The 20,404-nt window shown below is 47.0% G+C and overlaps 2 non-coding genes across 2 annotated transcripts; both read left to right on the top strand.

Moving 5' to 3' along the window:
- Nucleotides 1-11,078: 11,078 nt before the first annotated feature.
- TRNAF-GAA (transfer RNA phenylalanine (anticodon GAA)) lies at nt 11,079-11,151 on the top strand. The gene has a single exon. It is a non-coding gene; the product is annotated as a tRNA-Phe (tRNA).
- A 4,996-nt stretch (nt 11,152-16,147) lies between these two features.
- TRNAF-GAA (transfer RNA phenylalanine (anticodon GAA)) lies at nt 16,148-16,231 on the top strand. Its single transcript has one exon. It is a non-coding gene; the product is annotated as a tRNA-Phe (tRNA).
- Nucleotides 16,232-20,404: the final 4,173 nt, after the last annotated feature.

Below are 20,404 nucleotides of genomic sequence, written 5' to 3'. Positions count from 1 at the left end.
CAACCACAGCGACGGCGCGAGGTGGACCTCCGTCTTCCTCTGTCGTGACGTCATGTGTCACATGATATGTCACGTGGTGTGACGTCACTGTACCACGTGGTGTGCACATCGTGCAACCACGGCGAAGGGCTGTAGTGTACCTCCGTCTTCCTCTGTCGTGACGTCATGTGTCACGTGGTGTGCACGGCGTGTAACCACGCGAAGGGCTGTAGTGTACCTCTAGTAATATGCTTCGCATAAAAAAAAATCGTAATGGATAAGTCAATTCGTGTCGCGACTCTAAACGTTCGTGGGCTTGCCTCTAAGAGGAAGCAGAGTCAATTGTACCTATTGGTAAGCGACTTTGACTTGGACTTTGTAGCAGCGCAGGAGACAAAGGTTGAGGGCGATGTGGAAACCGAAGGCATTATCACTGATTCCTAGCGCGATACTGCGCTGTTGTGAGCCATGCCGTGGGTACTTCTTCTGGGTGTGTGCTATTTGTGCGAGAGAGCCTTGGTCCAAAAATTGAGTCTGTAATAACTTTACCGTCAGGTCGCCTTATTATATGCGATGTTTCATTGTTTTCTTCTAAGTGGCGTGTCATTTGTTTGTACGCGCCAACTGTGGCCGAGGAAAGACGTAAATTTTTTGAGCAGCTGAAACAATATATTCGCTGTGACAGGCTCCTAATTGTTATTGGTGATTTTAACTGCGTCCTTTCAGCCCATGATAGAACTAGCACCCGCCAATACAAAGACGCTAGCACCACTCTGCTAAACGAGATAATAAGAGACTGCAATTTGGAAGATGTGGCCGAATGTCTTGGCGGTGGGAGAGCTGCACAGTATACCCATTTTCAGGCATCCAGTCACGCTCGGCTAGATAGAGCATACGTGAGCCTTGATGTAATACCACTTTGCAGGCAATATCAAGTGAGTGCTGTTTCATTTAGTGATCATTGCTTAGTCAGTTTTGTAATAGGTAGTGCAAAAGAAAGAAAAAACAGTTTCGAGTGGCAGTTGTGGAAATTAAATTCAAAGATACTCAACGACGAACAGTTCATGGCGGCTATAACTAATCAATTTCAAGAAATGAATGTGATGAATAACAAGACAAAGAGCGAAAAATGGGAGAACTTCAAGCAGGCAGTCAAGATGAAAACATTAGAGCGATCGAGCGCTATATGCAGAGAAAAGCGAGAGGAAGAAAAAGTGATGCGCAGGAACCTGGAAAAATTGATAAGCGAAGAGTGTCGAATGCCCGGCATTTTCATGGACGATATTCGAGCGCTAAAGCACAAACTAGAGCAGTTTGACGTCGAAAGATACCGTGGTGCTCTGGTCAGAGCAAGGGCTGATAGGCTGATAGCGGGAGAAGCACCTTCAAAGAGAGCGCTGAGCTCAGAGAAGTGGCATGCACGGCGCAACCAGATAACGGAAATTGAACATAATGGAAAAGTTAGCGATACGGCGGAAGACATCGAACGCGCCTTCTACGAGCACTACCGCGCTTTTTTTGCCAATTTTTCTTTCGACATAGATCGTTTCCACAACGATTTCCTGTCATTGATGCCAAGGTTAGAGGACACAACGAGAGACATATTAGAGGCACCTATTTCAGCCGAAGAAGTGCGAAGCGCTATCGAAAGCATGCATCCGGGGAAATCTCCAGGACCAGATGGTCTGACTTCAGCCTTTTACAAATGTTTAAAAGGTGCTCTTTCTCCAGTGTTGGCGGACATGTACAACGAGGCATTCGATAGAAATGTACTACGCCCTTCTTTCTCGTCTTCCCACACGGTCCTCATACCGAAGTCAGAAGATCCAGTTGTACTGCGCAGAGTGACGTCTTACCGACCCATTTGCCTCACGAATTGTGACTACAAGATAATGATGAAGGTATTGGCTGAGAGGCTGCAGACAGTTATTCACGAGTTAGTGGGGCCGCATCAAACATGCGGAATTAAAGGCCGGACGATTTCAACAAATATACACATAGCGCGAAGTATACTCGAGTGTTGCGACGCAGTGGGTACGCGTGTAGCAATGCTCCAAATAGATTTGGAGAAAGCGTTTGATAAGGTGCCTCATGATGTTCTGTTGAGTGTTTAGATTATGTAAATGTCGGTAGAATTATAAGAGACGGGGTTTCCATGACGTACCGGGATTGCTCAACGCGGCTAATTATCAACAAGGTGGTGGGAGAGCGCATCCAAGTACAGCGCTCGGTGCGCCAGGGTTGCCCCCTCTCGCCGCTGTTGTTTTGTTTGTACATTGAACCCGTTTGTTTAAGTGTCATAAAGAGTGATTGTGTACGTGGTTTCAAACTGCAGGAAGCGGAAGTCCGTCTCTTGGCTTACGCAGATGATGTAGCGATGTTCTGCGCCGACACTGATAGTGTCGCGCATGCTGTCCAATGTGTAAAAAGGTTTTGTACTGTTAGTGGTAGCGCTGTAAACTGGTCTAAGTGCCTGGGATTCTGGTACGGGGATTGGCCGGCGACTCCAGCCACTTTTGGCAACATGTCTCCGCAGGGGGGCGTCTGCAGCATGCAGACGTTGGTGAGTGGCGACACCACGGGTTTAACCCGAGCATCCGCAGGAACATCCCCGCAGGGGGATGATGGTGAACAATGCATCACCACGGACCCGAGCATCCGCGCTTAGCCGTGCGTGGCATCGCCGTGTCCGGGGAAAAGGGGATCCTGGTGGTTGAGCCGATGCCGAGCGTTTGGACCCTTAAGGCCCCTCGGCGGAGGCAACACACCACTTTGGCCCCAGCTTCCTGTATACGGCACCTCCGGCCTGACCCGACCGGGGGAAATCGGCAGTCGCCTTTTCCTATCCTCCCCTCTATCTTTCACTTTCCTATTTCCTTTCTTACAACTTTCTTGTATCCTCGTCCCTTCTTAGTTTTTTCCTCTTTTTCCTGGCGGCGATGGTTAACCGTGTGTGACCAACTACCCTGAGTTGAGTCATATTAGGTTATAGTTAAGGTGTACAGCTGGCGTGGGCAGGACTTGCTCGCAAGTTCCTGTCCCGTCCCCTTGTTGGGCTCCATGGTGGGTGGCTGGCACCGTGGCCGAAACACACACATTTTTATGGCTTCCCTTACTTCAAGTAACGATCGCACTCCAAAAAGAGTGCGGACCGAAGACCTCACAGCCCAGTGCTTCCGAAAAACGAAACAAACTTTACCCAAATACCACGTCATCCACAGCGAAACTGAAAAAACTGCCAGAAAATTGTCGCCATTCATGGTGTCCAAAAGTCTGACCGATACTTTGAGCACGGGCTACAAGTTGTAAAAAATGCCTAGCGGTGACCTGCTTCTAGAAATAAAAGACAGCAACCAGCACTCCAAACTGTCCAGCATAGTTTCAATAGGAGACATCCCTGTTGCAATAACTGCTCACCGATCCTTAAACACCGTCCGTGGAGTGATATCCGAATTTGACTTTCTCGACCTCACCGAAGATGAAATGCTTGAGGGTCTCAAAGACCAAAACGTCACAAATGTCTTTCGTATCAAAATCAGGAAAGACAACAAAGAACTACCAACCAAACATCTCGTCCTCACTTTCAACTCCAGCACACTCCCCGAGTACATTGAAGTAGGTTACCTGAAGATCAAAGTCCGACACTATATCCCAAACCCGAGAAGATGTTTCAACTGCCAGCGATATGGCCATGGGTCGCTGAGTTGCCGTGGTCGACAAACCTGCGCAAAATGCGCATCACATGAACATGTGTCTGAAAACTGTGAAGCCGCAGCTCTGTGCTGCGCAAACTGTGAAGGAGATCATCCTGCCTACTCAAGGTCCTGCCCAAGATGGAAAACTGAAAAAGAAATAATTACACTCAAAACAAAAGAAAACATTTCATTCAAAGAAGCTCGTAATCGATTGTCACACAACATCAATACATTCTCCTTCACTGCAGGAACAAATTTTGCTGATGTGGTGCGCAGGGGCGGCACACCACACCGGTTTCCGGCCAATGCCCAGGCAAAGCCTGAGGCACGGCCTTCCCCGTCCCCGGCAGGCGCAGCCAAGGCTGCCCTGCCACCTCTCAAAAAGGGTCTGCCGGCCCCTCAGTCGGCTACCCGCAAGGCTTCCCCCAGTCGGGAGAGGCCTGCAAACCACACACCCGTGGGTTCCCCGCGGGCCTCCAGAGCCTCTAGCGAGGCGATGGACACAACGCAAACCTCGCCTCCGCTTCAGCGGCGGCGCAGCTCACTTGAGCAAAAAAGAAAAGACAAGAGCCCAGTAATGGCACCCCCAAATCCTCTATCGTAGCTTCTTTACTACACTCCCATAAATCATCCAACATTGCGTTCCTTATACATTGGAACTGCCGTGGAGTACTAAATAATTATTCTGACATAAAAGAACTTCTAAACACACTTTCCCCTGTGGCTTTATGCCTACAGGAGACAAACTTAGGTCCCAAACACAAGAATATCCTAAAGAAGTATCAAGTATTTCGGTGCGACCGAGAGCAAGCCAATAGGCTCTAAGGAGGTGTATCCATTATTGTGCAGTGTGGTGTTGCAACCCATGAAATCAAGATCAAAACCAAATATGAAGCTGTTGCAGTCACCATCCTCCATTTTAAAACCATCACCATATGCTCTCTATATCTACAGCCACATCTATCAGTAACACTTCATGACTTAGAAACACTTTTACAACAGCTGCCAGAGCCATATCTGGTAGTCGGTGATTTTAATGCTCACTCTAATTTTTGGGGAAGTACACAAACAGATTCTAGGGGTTATATTTTAGAAGATTTTATTCTAGCAAATAATCTCTGCCTGCTCAATACAGGCAAAAACACATACTGTTCTCCAGGCTCGGGAAAAATGAGCTGTATAGACTTATCTTTTAGTTCACCGTCTGTTTTTATGGATTTTAAATGGGATGTCCTTGACAACCCGTACGGAAGCGATCATCTACCAGTAGTAATCAGCTTGTCGTCATCACCATCAATCATCCCAACCAAACCACGTCGCTGGAAACTTCACATAGCGGATTGGGCGCTGTTTCGGGAAAAAGCCTCTCTAGAAAAAACATTTGCGGATCACCTTAATGTAGACGAACTAAATGAAATGATCACATCCTGTATAATTTCTGCGGCACGCCTGGCTATCCCTCAGTCATCTGGGGTGGTTCGACACAAACACAAGGTGTGGTATGGCAAGGAATGTAGAGAAGCGAGGAAGGTGCAAAATAAAGCCTGGGGAATTTTTAGAAGATACCCCACACACGAGAACCTTATAAACTTTAAAAAGGCGAGAGCCAATGCAAGACGCATACGTCGTAATGCCGAGAAAGCTTTTTGGAAAAATTACATATCATCCATAAGCAATTCAATCACAAGCAAAAAAATGTGGGAGCAAGTTCGTAAATTAAATGGCGACTTCTCCCCTTTTACAGTTCCTTTTCTTAGAGCACCTGATACACAAACAAGTATAGAAGAACAAGCAGACATCCTGGGTGAATATTTCTCACGTGTTTCCAGTTCCACACACTACACAGAATATTTTTAAGATACAAAAACACAGCTGAGAAAAATAGACTTCCAACAACTGGTTGCATAACTGAACCTTTCAATAGATTAATCACAATCCAGGAAATAAACAGAGTTTTATCTGCCGGCAAACAGACTGCCCCAGGCCCCGATGAAATACACTACGAAATGCTAGCACATCTTTCACAACCTTCAATAGAAGTACTTTTGAAATTTTTTAACAAAATTTGGACAGTAGGAAAAATTCCGGAAGCTTGGAAAAAAGCAATTATAGTGCCATTCCTGAAACCTGGTAAGCAGCCAACTTCCCCTGGCAGTTATCGGCCAATAGCTCTTACCAGCTGCCTCGCCAAGTCTTTTGAAAGCATATTAAATATCCGGCTAACCTTTGTGCTTGAATCTCGGGAACTCCTTGACATTCATCAGTGCGGGTTTAAAAAGGCATGCTCCACAACAGACCACTTAGTTCGCCTCGAAAATACTGTTCGAGAGGCTTTCATACACAAACAACACTGTCTCGCTGTCTTCTTTGACCTCGAAAAGGCATACGACACCACTTGGAGGTTCGGTATCCTTCGCGATTTAGCCGAGCTTGGCATCCGGGGAAGGATGTTGAACTGCATAAAAGACTTCCTATCCAATCGTTCCTTTCACGTCCGCCTAGGCTCAACCATCTCAAAGAAGTTTGTTCAGGAGAATGGAGTACCACAGGGATGCATTTTAAGCGCTACACTCTTTGTCGTAAAAATGAATTCGTTAGCCCAAATCATCCCAAAATCAGTTATGTACTCAGTTTATATTGAATTAGAAATATTATAGCGCAAACAAAGACACGGACAAAAAAGAGAGTAAACACACACACAAGCGCTAACTGTCAACTGAATTTATTCGGTGAAAGCCACACCTTTTATAGGCCGAAGGATCGTGAGAAAAAATGACAAAAAAACAAAACAAAGGTTGAGTCAGAGCCATCAAATCGCGAGCGCATGCGCGGGTAGACAAGGGCATCACACTTCGGTTTATCTTCCATCTAAGTAGCTGCATTAAAATAGTCAATCTCAGCCTGGAACAGAGATAAAGAAGGTTCGCTGATGCACTCGCTACCAAGTTTCTGAATGTGGTAGGCTTCTAGGCTTATCCGTGCTGTCCTGTCTTTACTTTTGCCAAGAACCTTTGTCTCCTCAAACCGGGCCACGCATGCTCCACACTTACTTACATGTGCAACAAGATGCTTGTATTTATCGCTTTTATTTTCTAAATTTAGGGCGTGTTCCCCTAGACGGTCGTTGACACAACGTCCAGTTTGTGTCCCTAGGCCCCTAGCCTAGCCCCTAGGCCAGAAGTTGTGCCCTACCTCCACAAAATCTCGCACAACCTCAAAAAAGTAGCTGGCAGGCATGGAGTACCAGTTTTGTTCTCGGCTCCCAACAAGTTGGGAAAGCTCTGTCCGCGCATTTGCAGTGCAAAAAAGCGCGAGTGCCTGAAAAAGCATCAGAAGCCGTTTGTAAGGTGTTCCACTGGAGTGGTTTATTCCATTCCCCTGTCTTGTGGAAAGTTTTATGTAGGCCAAACTGGACGTTGTGTCAACGACCGTCTAGGGGAACACGCCCTAAATTTAGAAAATAAAAGCGATAAATACAAGCATCTTGTTGCACATGTAAGTAAGAGTGGAGCATGCGTGGCCCGGTTTGAGGAGACAAATGTTCTTGGCAAAAGTAAAGACAGGAGAGCACGGATAAGCCTAGAAGCCTACCACATACAGAAACTTGGCAGCGAGTGCATCAGCGAACCTTCTTTATCTCTGTTCCAGGCTAAGATTGACTATTTTAATGCAGCTACTTAGATGGAAGATAAACCGAAGTGTGATGCCCTTGTCTACCCGCGCATGCGCTCGCGATTTGATGGCTCTGACTCAACCTTTGTTTTGCTTTTTTTTGTCATTTTTTCTCACGATCCTTCGGGCTATAAAAGGTGTGGCTTTCACCGAATAAATTCAGTTGACAGTTAGCGCTTGTGTGTGTGTTTCCTCTCTTTTTTGTCCGTGTCTTTGTTTGCGCTATAATATTTCTAATTCAATATGAACTACCAACTCGCCCAACAGGAAGTTTTAACTCAGTTTATGTTGATGACCTCCAGATCGCTTGCACATCAACCAACACATCAACGTGCGAGAGACAAATACAATTGACAATAAATAAACTAGCAGCATGGGAAGACAGAAACGGATTCCAGTTCTCTCCTCAAAAAACAGTGGCCGTCATGTTCTCTCTCAAACGAGGCCTTCAGAACAATCCCGCTCTCCACCTAAAGGAAACAGAATTACCGGTAAATGAACAGCACAAATTCCTAGGTATAATTTTTGATAAAAAGCTAACATTCCTTCCTCACATTAACAACCTGAAGAAGAAAGCTTCCCGATCCTTAAATGTTCTGAAGGTGCTTTCACGTAAACGGTGGGGGTCCGACAGGGCATGCCTTTTGCACATTTACCGTGCTCTAGTACGATCCTGTCTAGATTACGGGTGCATCGTGTATGGGTCAGCGAGACCATCATACCTAAAACGACTGGACCCCGTGCATAACCTCGGTTTACGTCTCTCAACTGGCGCTTACAGAACATCCCCCATAAACAGTCCCTATGTCGAAACAAATGAACCCTCCCTTACAAATAGAAGAGCTATACTGACATCTGCATATGTACTAAAAACACGTTCATTGCCAAAGCATCTGTGCTACCCCATAGTTACAAAATGCCAATCCAGACAACTCTTTAACAACAAACCACAAGCAATCAGACCACTACTCCTCCGTTTTGAAGAAATATGTGAAGAATTAGGTGTACTGGACACACTGCCCAATATTGCCCCGAGACCCCGCCCACTGCCACCTTGGTTCATCTTTCCCTCAGTATGTGATCTTACGTTGACCCACATACACAAAAATCGAAGTCCACAAGAATATATATTGCAGGAGTTCTTGGCATTAAAAGAAAAGTACGACAACTTCACAGAATTTTACACAGATGGCTCTAAAACCGCACACTATGTTGGGAGTGCAGTAATACATGAAAAAGAAGAAAAAATAGTTAGGCTACCTGAGTGAGCATCAGTTTTCACAGCAGAAAGTTATGCCATTGCTGTGGCAGTTAAAGAAATAATCACGAAAAATATTCCAAATAGTGTCATCTACACCGACTCACTCAGCGTAATTACACCACTCAACTCCAGAAATGCAGTTCAGCCTATAATAGGAGACATAATACATAAAATAATTAAAGCAGACACACAAAGACTTGTAATAAAGTTCTGCTGGGTCCCTAGTCATGTGGGAATCATGGGGAATGAAAGGGCTGATGCATGTGCCGCACGTGCTAGTAATGTACAAATAAAACAAGTAGATATACCTTATAACGACTGCATGAAACTAGTAAAAAATAAACTTAGAGGAAAATGGCAGGCCTCTTGGGACAACGAACTTAACAACAAGCTACATTTAGTAAAGCCTGTCCTTGGTGAGTGGAAGACCTGCGGGCATCAGGAGCGTTTTATCGAAGTGATTTTATGCCGTCTGCGAATCGGACACACACACATTACACACAGCTTCCTGCTTGCAAAACAAGAAAAACCAGTGTGCGAAAAATGTGGAGACGAACTTACAATTGATCACATTTTATTCTCATGTGTGAAACTTGAAAAAATAAGAAAAAAGTACTTCACTCAATTTTACAATGAACGCATTCCTTTTCACCCTGCACTGATTTTAAGCGACAATGCAATTGTTAACATATCGTGTGTTTTTAGCTTTTTAAGAGAAGCAGGTTTTCTCGACAGACTTTAATTTCTAGCTCAGAGCTTTGCTCCACTTTTTATACACCTCAGTCGTCTTCTCATTCCCGAGAAGAATGCTGAGGTTTTTACTTGAATGGTTGGGAGCCTCGGGATCCTTGCCCAGCCAAGGATTGCCACTGAGGTTACTCGACCTTCTTTTAAAGGTTTAATTCTCACATTTCCAAAATTTTTATTCCAGCACTACAGTGTAGCAGCAAATCAATTTTTAGGCTCTTTACACCATCGATTTTTTTTCGCTTTTTAGTAAAATGCTACAGAAATCAATTTTCATACACCTTGAGCTTGGCGCATGATAGCCTTAGATGCTTATGCGCCACTAAACCCAACACAACAACTTTTGGCAACATGACCTTCGTTAGAACTCCAGTCAAATACTTGGGTGTGCCCCTCGACTGTTACAAGGATAATGAATCGTACTGGAGGAGAGAAGTGGACAATCTTCGAGATAGAGCAAATAAGTGGAATGGGTGGAATTGGTCGATGTTTGCGAAAGCCACAATTTGTAACATTTTTTTAGTTAGCAAAATTTGGTACACCCTCCAACTCTTGCATTGCTCAAGGGTAAACATACAAAAATTTCATCGCGTGTTCGCCGTTTTCATTTGGGCATCATCTCGGGAAAGAACAAGCCGCACTAATTTGTTTTTGCGAGTTCGGAATGGAGGACTTGGTTTGGCGCATTTGTTTTTGAGACAAGTGGTCAATCGCTCCTTTTTCTTCAGGGATGTGAACCATCTTTCCTTCGTACTATCTGTCAACTTCGCTTGGGGATGCAACTGCCTAATATGGTTGTGCCCGTCGAAAGTTTGCCTTGCAGCGTCCATGGCTTTCTGCGTGAAGTCGTGATTTCGTGCAGCTTTCTGTCAACACGGTTTTCACTTGAATATCTGAGCGAAGTTAATGGGAAAAAGCTCTACAAAGATCTCTGCGATGTGGTTCTGCCCGTACCGTTATATCGGTCTCTTTACAGAGCAGGCCTTGGGAAGAACGTTTTAAAGCGCGTGAAAGCAGTGTCAATCCCAGCTGGTGTAAAGTCCTTCTTTTTTAAACTCCATACGGGAACTCTCACTGTAAAACCGTGGATGGTCGACAGGGGTTTTTTTGTTCCATGGGGTACACATTGTATAATATGCAGAAAAGAAGAAACAATTGAGCATGTGTTCCTGCAGTGTTGGGATGCTGTGTTCCTCTGGGATGTGCTCCAGCGTACCATCAAAAAAGAGTTTCCACTCGACGCCTATGGAATTCGTTACTTACCAATAGAAAGTGATGACGGAACCCCTTTTGACTTGATTATGTTAATGTGCCTGCATAGTATTTGGAAATGCAGAATGGCGGTTCGGCACGCTGATCCTGATGTAAGACCTGCACGACTGTATTTTAGAGAAAGCATCAGAAACTTTTTTGAGGAGCAAAAGTTGCAGGAATGTGTCCCAGAATGGCTGTCACGTTTGGAACCGTTATTGTCGATGAAGGACTTTTAAGTACGTCCGCACAAGGTGTGCGGTCGTTTTTAACTTAGTTGGTGAGTGCGGTTTGTTTTGTATGTATATGTGAATACCGGAAATAAAGAAAAAAAAATTGCTCAGTTGGGAGAGCGCTAGACTGAAGATCTAAAGGTCCCTGCTTCGATCCCGGGTTTCGGCAAACTATCTTATTCCTTTTGGCTCCAACACTGCGCAGAGTACCCACACAGCCACCGATGGAGGTGCCGCCGTGCCGAAATAGCTCAGTTGGGAGAGCGTTAGACTGAAGATCTAAAGGTCCCTGGTTCGATCCCGGGTTTCGGCAAACTATCTTTTTCCTTTTGGCTCCAACACTGAGCAGAGTACCCACACAGCCACCGATGGAGGTGCCGCCGTGCCGAAATAGCTCAGTTGGGAGAGCGTTAGACTGAAGGATTCTACTTCCGGACGCAGAAGCGAACGGACGTGTCTCGATGGGCTCCGTCGGAGCGGGTTCAGCGGCCCAGTCGGGCTGCGGTAACAGGATTTTGGACACTGCTGACCAGGATTATCAAGTGATACTGCCGCAACTGCCATCAGGTCAGATTGTTTTGAACACAGTTTTTTAGCACGGCGATGTGAGAGCGCGGCCTTTCCGCGTCGAAGATTTCAGAGACGCCCTTGCTAATCTGGGAGCACTCCTAGATGTTATCGCCCTGGGGGCGTACCAAATGAACCATGTATGGGCGGTAACTTAAAAGACAGCGGAAGCGGTGAAGAGCATGCTCGCTAAAGGCGACATGCTGGTGAAGGAGCGTCGGTGTCTCGTTATAAACCCGAACAACCAAGACGTCAGGCTCAAGCTTCACTGGCTCCTTCATGGAGTCAGCGACGATGCTGTGCGGGCTGCGCTGGCAAATTATGGCAAGGTAACTGAAGTTACCAGGGAGAAGTGGCGTATCTACGGCATTACCGACAGGTCGTCGACGACGCGCCTCGTCGCCCTGAAGTTGAAGGCCGGTGTCAGTGTGGAAGACCTGCCCCATCAGGTTCATGTGGGCGGTGAGCTGACTTTAGTTGTGGTACCGAACCGGGCACCCTTGTGTTTGCTCTGCAACAGTAAGGGCCATATACGGCGTGATTGCAAAGTCCCACGCTGTTCTCGATGCCGGCGCTTTGGTGACAACGATACGGACTGCGTTAAAACCTGCGCAACCATCACCGGTCAGCCGAAAAAGAACGGTGTGACCGAGCTCGTTATGGATGACGAAGACGCTGAAGAGGCTTTCAGAGGGGCTGGGAATGTGTCCGTGCAGTCTCCAACGGGCGACAAGGCTGAAGCCACCGAGGACACTCAAGGCGCCGTCAGCAAAGGCGACCAACAAGATCAAGGCAACACCACCCCCTCGGGGGCGGGGACTGCGAAAGAAGACTCCGGCAAGGAGTTGGAAGTAGTGTCGACGGGGGGCTGGTGGGATGGTGAGCAAACCATGGACACCACAAGTTCAGTGCCAGGAAAAAGAGTGCACGAGGAAACAGTCGTCGCGGGCGACAACGCCGACGTGGAACCGCCTCCCAAGACGTCTGCTACTCGGCGGCCGAGTTTCAAGCCCAAGCCGAACATTCCACCCGACCGCAGAGGGGGCGGCACGGAGCCCTGGTAGCAGCGTGGGCCAGTCTTTTTCCTGCCCACGAAACTACAATTAGCGTGCATCATGGAGCTGTGTCAAGGGCCAAAACAACGACGAGGACTACTATCTTGCTGCGGGGGCGGAAAAGTCGAGTGCCGCGGTTTTCAACACCAGCGGCGTACCTCAGACTGTCGAGGTAAGCTCCGTGCGGTCCTTGAGTCCTAGTGTAAATATGGCAGCGAACTTTAAAAAATCCCTTCGTGTAGCAACATTGAATGTTCGGGGCTTGGCAAGTAGGCGAAGGCAGTGCCAGGTTAGTAGGCTACTTATCGAAAACGAGCTGGACATCGTTGCTGTGCAAGAAACGAAGGTCAGCAGCGAGGACCAAACGGACCGCATGGTGCAGCCCTTTAGAACTCATTTCAATGTTTGTATAGCTCATGCGGTTGGAACATCGGCGGGATGCGCGCTCTTTGTACGTAACAGTATTGGGATTTTGGAGGAACAAGTCACTGTTTGCGAAAGTGGCCTTTTTGGTATCCTGGATTTTTCATTCTCTGATTTATTGTGGCGTGTTGTGTGTCTTTATGCGCGTAACAAAGAAACCGACCGCAGAATTTTTTTTGAAAACCTCGAGCAGTATTTGAAAACAGAGCGACATGTTATATTTATGGGAGACTTCAATTGTGTTTGCAGGCCAGAGGACCGAGCTAAAGTCCGTACTCTAAAGGATCAAAGTGTGCATGTTCTGGATGAGCTCGTAGAGGAGTACGACTTAATAGATGTTGGCTGCATGTTATCACCCGGCAGTCAGGCACAGTTTACTCATTTCCATAGTGAAAGCCATGCCAGGCTCGATCGAATATACATATCGGTGCATCTGGCACCGCTCTGCGAAAACTACGAAGCCATTCCAGTATCCTTCTCTGACCACTGCATGGTTTCCTTCACCTTAGGATCAAAATTAAAGGAGGTGAGATTTAATTGGGATTTATGGAAATTTAATGCCAAACTTCTGGACGACAACAGCTTCGTTTGCGAGGTAAATAATTTACTGAAGTCATTGCATGTGTCTGGAGCCGAAAGCTGGTTGGAAAGGTGGGAAGGTTTCAAAAATGACGTAAAAATGAGAGCTATTGAGAGAGCAAGCATACTAAGACGCGAAGAAAAACAAAGAAAAGGAATTGCACAGCCAGTTGAAACTATTGCTGAACATAGAATCTGCGCAGCCTTGTTTATGCATGAACCAGATAAAGGAAGTTAAAAGAAAGCTAGAGCAGGCCAATGAAGATAAGTACCGAGGGGCCGTTGTGCGGGCACGCACTGAGCGATTATGGATGGGTGAGGCGCCCACTAAGCGGTCACTGAGCGATGAAAAGAGCTATGCCTCGAAAAAAGAAATACAAAAAATAATGTACAGAAATGAAAAACATCTGATCCAGACAAGATAAAACGTGCCTTTTTTGAGCAATATCAAGCTTTGCTGGGACAGGAGCAAGTGAAGAAGGACGGCTTTGAACGTGACTATTTCCGATTAATGCCCAAATTAGATGAGAGTGAGAAGGAAAGACTTGAAGCTCCAATCAGTATAACAGAAATACAGAAAGCAATTGACCAGTTAAATGCCGGGAAGTCCCCTGGGCCCGACGGCCTGGGTGCAGCTTTCTATAAAGCCTTTAAAGATGAACTAGGTCAGGTCCTGCATAGATTAGTCGAAGAAGCCTATGAAACAAAGCGATTGCCGCCATCTTTCAAAGCTGCCCATGCTGTATTGATTCCGAAGTATGAGGACTCAGCAAGGCTACTTTTGGTGGGGTCTTATCGGCCGATAAGCCTCACCAATGTAGACTACAAAATCCTTATGAAAGTTTTAGCGAGAAGGACACAGAGCGTCATTAAAGACCTAGTGGGACCCAACCAAACTTGTGGAATACAAGGACGAAGTATTACGACCAATATACATGTGGCGAGAAGTGTTTTGGAGTGTTGCGATACTTTTGATGGACGAGTTGCGATGATGCAGCTCGACCTAGCAAAAGCTTTTGATCGAGTGTGCCATGAAGTGCTTTCTAATCTCCTAGAATTTGTGGACATAGGAAGTGTTATTACAGAGGGAGTCAAAATGACTTACTCTGATTGTGCAGTGCGAATTATTATAAATAAGAATCTCACCGAAAGAGTGCCAGTGAAATCGTCTGTGAGGCAGGGCTGTCCATTATCCCCGTTGCTTTTTGCTGTATACCTAGAGCCGTTATGCTTGAGCATGATACAGAACGAAAGGATACGCGGTTTCGCGCTGGAAGCAACGGAGGTAAAAATGCTTGCGTACGCAGATGATGTCGCTATTTTTTGTAGAGATAAAGAAAGCGTTCAAGAAACTGTTAGAGTGGCGGCTGATTTCTGCGCTAAAACGGGGTGCCGTGTTAACTGGGGGAAATCATCTGGATTCTGGCACGGCGAGTGGGATCAAAAGCCTGAAGTATTTGCCAATGTGCGATGGACAGCGCTGCCCTCAAAGTACTTGGGTGTACCACTTGACCAATACAATGACACTGAGGAATACTAGAATAGTAAAATAGAGAATCTCAGAAGGAAAACGCTAGCATGGAACGGCCGGAACCTATCTATGTTCACACGAGCAACTGTTTGCAACCTTTTCTTGGTTGCAAAAGTGTGGTATGTCTTGCAGGTATTGTTCATGTCGCGCGTAACCATACAAAAAATACATCGAATCTTTGCTGTTTTCGTGTGGGGAAGCACATGGGAACGTACGAGTCGGACAAATATGTTTCTTTCGGTTCGAAAAGGGGGAGTGGGGCTTGTGCAGTTGTTTATCAGACAGATTGTGTCGCGTTTTATTTTTCTGCGAGACCAGAATGATCCCTTTTTGTGTACTTTTGTGCAAGTACGCCTGCGCAATGCTTTGCCTGAGTTTTTGGTGTCCTGTTCTGATAAAAGAACGACGGCTGTAAGAGGATTTTGGCCCGAAGTTGTACGGCTTTTAACATGCTGAAAGTGCGGTTTTCTTTAGATTATTTAAGTTATGTGTCGAGAAAGAAACTGTATAAAGATTTGTTGGATGTCATGCTGCCTGCACCAGTGTATCGACAGCTTGGTTGCGGAGGCGCAGGGGAAGATGTTCTGAAAAGGGTGAAACGTATGCCAGTAAATCCTAACGTGAAAAGTTTTTTCTTCAAACTCCTTACTAACACTCTGCCAGTTAAAACCTGGCTAGAACAAAAGGGCATTTTTGTGCCATGGACGGTTAACTGTACGCTCTGCAAAAAGCCTGAGACAGTCGAGCATGTGTGTATGGAATGTTGGGATCCGGTATTCCATTGGGACATTTTACAAAGGACAATAAAGAAAGACCTGCCAATCACGCCGTATGGAATCCGGTTCTTAGCGGTAGAAGATGACCGAGATGTACCTTATGATCTCATCATGCTACTGGGCCTCCACAGCATATGGAAAACCAGTATGTCGGTGAGAAATGCCGATGTAAACATTCGACCTGTAAGAGAAAATTTCATTGAAAGTGTTGTGCGTGTGCGGGAATGTTACCGAGCCCAATCGGAGCTACCCGAATGGCTTGGCGTGCTGGATGAACTTGCAGCCCTCAAGAAGTTTTAAACAACCACGTTGACCGTAGGCCGGTTCACTTGTTTTAGCGGTTTGTTTGTGTGTTTGTTTGTTATCATTGTCAAAACAGGCAATAAAGAAAAAAAATAGCTCAGTTGGGAGAGCGTTAGACTGAAGATATAAAGGTCCCTGGTTCGATCCCGGGTTTCGGCAATCCATCTTGTTCCTTTTCGCTCCAATACTGAGCAGAGTACCCACACAGCCACCAATGGAGGTGCGGCCGTGCCGAAATAGCTGTCATTCTACTTCCGGCCACCGAGCGTGACGGACGGAGGATCATGAGCTCCAGCGGAGCGGCGATAGCGGCCCTTTCCAGCCGCGGAAACAGGCTCGAGGACAACAAAGATAGAGAGTACCAGATTATTCTGCCAGCTTTGCCCACCGGACGCGTTGTTTTTAACACGCTTTTTTTGCTCGGCGATGTGCAGGTTAGGCCATACAGGGTCGAGGATTTCCGCGACGCCCTTGCCAACGTCGGTGCGCTCCCCGACGTTTTGGCGTTGGGGGCGTATCAGATCAACCATGTGCGGGCTGTCACGTTAACCAGCACAGAAGCAACAAAGAAGCTGGCGGCGTTCAAGGAACTGGATGTTAAAGGTCGCCGCTGCCTCATCATCGATCCCGAAGACTAACAAGTGAAGCTGCGACTCCACTGGATGTTGCACGGCGTGACAGATGATGACATCCGGACGGCTTTTGCTGCTTTTGGGAATGTGACCGAAGTGACCCGGGAGAGGTGGCGAGTTCAAGGCGTCAAGGAGAAGGGGTCCAGCACGAGGACGGTGCTCCTGAAATTGAAGCCGGGCATCAAGGTAGATGATTTACCGCACCAGCTGCGAGTCGCCGAGGAATTAGCCCTTGTCGTGGTGCCTGGGCGGGCGATGCAGTGCTTACGCTGTCGAGGCACGGGACACGTCCGCCGCGAATGTAAGGTGCCCCGATGTTCAAAATGTAGGCGCTACGAACATGAGGAGGCTGGCTGTGTGCTCACGTACGCTTCGGCCGCGGGACCTGGAACGAGGGAGCGGTCGGCGGAGCTCACTATGGATGTAGTCGAGGCAGAGGAGGCGGCAAAGGGAACCGGAGAAGCGCGTATGCAGGCACGGGAGACAGACTCGTCGGGGGACTCCGCACGAGACATCAATGCTGCCAGCGATGCGGGGAGGAGTGACGCTACACCTGACCTCCCTAGTTCAGACGAAGAGACGTCACCTCAGCCGGCAGACGACATGAAGCAGGATAACGGTGAGGAGCACCCGGACACCAGCGGTACTCGTTCGCCAAGCGTCACAGCTCCAGCCAAGCGACCCCACACACAGACCGATCTCGAAGGTGAATAGGCAGCAGCCCCCGGTGTCGACGAGCCGCTAGCAAAAACAGTCCAATCCCGGCGGTCCGCACTACGTCCGCGGCCAAACCTTTCTTCGGAGAGGCGTGCAGCGGATAAAGCGCCCCCGCTGCCAGTTCAGCCGCTCGCTCCAGACGGAGGCGATTCCAACGACGGCGTCTAGCCGCGCGCTAGACGAGGAAGGTAAGCACCATGATTTCAGTCTTTTCACTCTTTATGAAAATGGCGTCTGAAACCCCTTTGAGAGTAGCCACGTTAAATGTCAGGGGATTGGCAGCAAAAAAGAGGCAGAGCCAAGTGCACCGCCTGCTAAGTGACCATGATATCGACGTGCTTGCCGTGCAAGAAACAAAGGTTGATGGGGACGAAGAGACCGGGAGCATGGTGCAACGTTTCACGGCTAGATTTTACGCCATTGTGAGCCACGCGGTGGCTCGCAATGCCTGGACAAAAGCTGCCTGGACTGATTGTACAGGCTCACTACTCATGTCTGTCAGGACGGTGTGCTGTAGCCGATTTTGCATATTCCAATGCTGAGTGGCGCATTATTTGTGTGTATGCTCCTAACATTGTTGAGGAAAGAGCAGTGTTTTTCGAGAATTTTATGCAGCAGTTAAGTACGGAGAGGCAGGTTGTAATGCTGGGCAATTTCAACTTGTACTGAATGCTGGGGACAAAACCAGCACACGCGGCTTCAGAGACAAGAGTACTGATGTGCTGTGCCAGTTAACAAGCGAGTGGAACATGGAAGATGTGGCTGAGTACCTGGGGGGAGCGCGTGCCGTACAGTACACGCACTTCCAAGGTTCGAGCCACGCGCGCCTTGACAGAATTTACGTGTCGCTGGATTTGATTCCTGTATGCAATGAATACGAAGTTGTGCCCATGACATTCACGGATCACTGCTTAGTGAAATGCGTATTCGGCACCAAAAAACGAAGGAATGCATTTAGCTCGGAGTTATGGAAATTTAACAACAAATTGCTCAGTGATGAAGCCTTTGGACGGGTTGTACTGAATGAACTCATTAAAGTAAGGCCGGGCACATTGTACGAAATCTGGAAGCAATGGGAGATGTGCAAAGAACAGATTAAAATAAAAGCCATTGATAGGTCCAGTTGCCTGCGGTACCAGGCGAAAATTAAAGAAACGCAGCTAAAGGATTTGCTGGAAAAACTACATGAGCGAGAATGTAAGGCACCCGGCAAATGGATAGAAGATTTTCGGAAAATAAAAGAATAGCTTGCGTTGATGGAAGAAGACAGATACCGAGGAGCGTTAGGGAGGGCAAAGGCGGAAAGTTGGAACATGGGCGAGACGCCCTCGAAAAGAGCACTGGCATTGGAAAAGGCTCATGCAGAGAAAAATCACATTGATAAGATTGCACGGGGCGGCATGCTATCGTCAGATGACGAACATATCAGAAAAGGCTTCTTCCGATATTATCAGCAGCTTTTTAACAAGCAGGAGGTCGACATAAACGTGTTCAAAGAAAAGTTTCTTATGGCTATGCCACGACTAGACGAGGACACGAAGAAAAGATTAGAGATGCCAAGCACAGAACTCGAGGTCGAAAAAGCAATCGGTAGTTTAAATATGGGAAAGTCGCCTGGGCCAGACGGCTTTAGTGTAGCTTTCTATAAGGGGTTTAAGAACGAAATAGCGCCAATATTGACTGCGTTGTTCCAAGAAGCCTACGAAATAAACAGATTGCCGCTGTCATACGGGTTATCTCACACTATTCTAATTCAAAAGACAAATAACGAGGAAAAGCTCCAGCAGGTCACAGCTTACAGGCCAATTTCCTTGACTAATGTCGATTATAAAATATTAATGAAAGTGCTAGCAAGGAGACTGCAGTCAGTAATTCAGGATATTGTCGGCCCTCATCAAACGTGCGGGATAAAGGGGAGATCAATTATGACTAACATACACACGGCAAGATCGGTTCTGGAGTGTTGTGATCTGACTAATGAATGTGTGGCCATCCTCCGACTAGACCTCGAAAAAGCATTTGACTGTGTAGCCCACGAAATTTTGCTGAGTATTCTGGACCATGCGAATGTAGGTTCCGTAATTCGAGAGGGCGTGACCATGGCGTACCGCGGCTGCACTACGAGATTAATTACAAACAAGAGTCTGGGGGCCCCCATTCGGGTGCAACGTTCGCTACGCCAGGGCAGCCTCCTCAGTCCACTTTTGTTTGCCATTTACATAGAGACACTATGTTTGAACACTATTAAGAACGATGCTGTTCAAGGTTTTAGGTTGCAGGCAGCTGTAGTCAAGTTGATTGCGTACGCGGATGACCTAGCGGTGGTTGTTGTGAATCAGCAGGGCATACGGGAGGCGGTTGTGTCTGTTGACAGTTTCAGGAAGGCAACCGGAAGTAAAGTGAACTGGGCAAAGTGCCAGGGACTTTGGCATGGGGGTTGGCCATCAACCCCAGATCTTTTTGCAAATGTGACTTGGGTAACTATCCCCCCAAAATACCTAGGAGTGCCACTAAATTGCTACCGGGACAGTGATGCATATTGGAAAGAACAAGCGAACGAACTACGGGAAAAATCAGATAGATGGAAGGGGCACATTTATCAATATTTGCAAGAGCGACGGTGTGTAACTTGTTCTTTTTAAGCAAACTGTGGTACATCATGCAAGTGTTGCACTGTTCCCGGGCAAATGTACAGAAGATACATCGCATTTTTAGCTGTTTTTGTTTGGTCCTCGACCTGGGAACGGTGCCGACGGACGAATTTGTTTAGACATGTGAAAGATGGTGGCCTTGGGCTAAGACATCTGTTTCTGCGCCAGCTTGTAAACAGGTTTTTCTTTTTCGAGGTGTGCGTGAACCTTTTTGAGAACTATGTGTCAACTAAGGTTGACCCGTGTTTTGCCTGATTTTGTTGTGGGAACAAATTATTTTTCCGGAAGAACTTTAGGTTACTTCAGGGAAGTTGCTGATAGCGTTAAATTTA

The sequence above is a fragment of the Amblyomma mixtum genome, chromosome 10 (genome assembly GCF_055824585.1).
Source record: "Amblyomma mixtum isolate Tamu chromosome 10, ASM5582458v1, whole genome shotgun sequence".
In the NCBI taxonomy this organism is placed as follows: Eukaryota; Metazoa; Arthropoda; class Arachnida; order Ixodida; family Ixodidae; genus Amblyomma; species Amblyomma mixtum.
The sequence above is the reverse complement of the archived record's forward strand: the minus strand, read 5'-3'. Positions and strand labels throughout refer to the sequence as shown.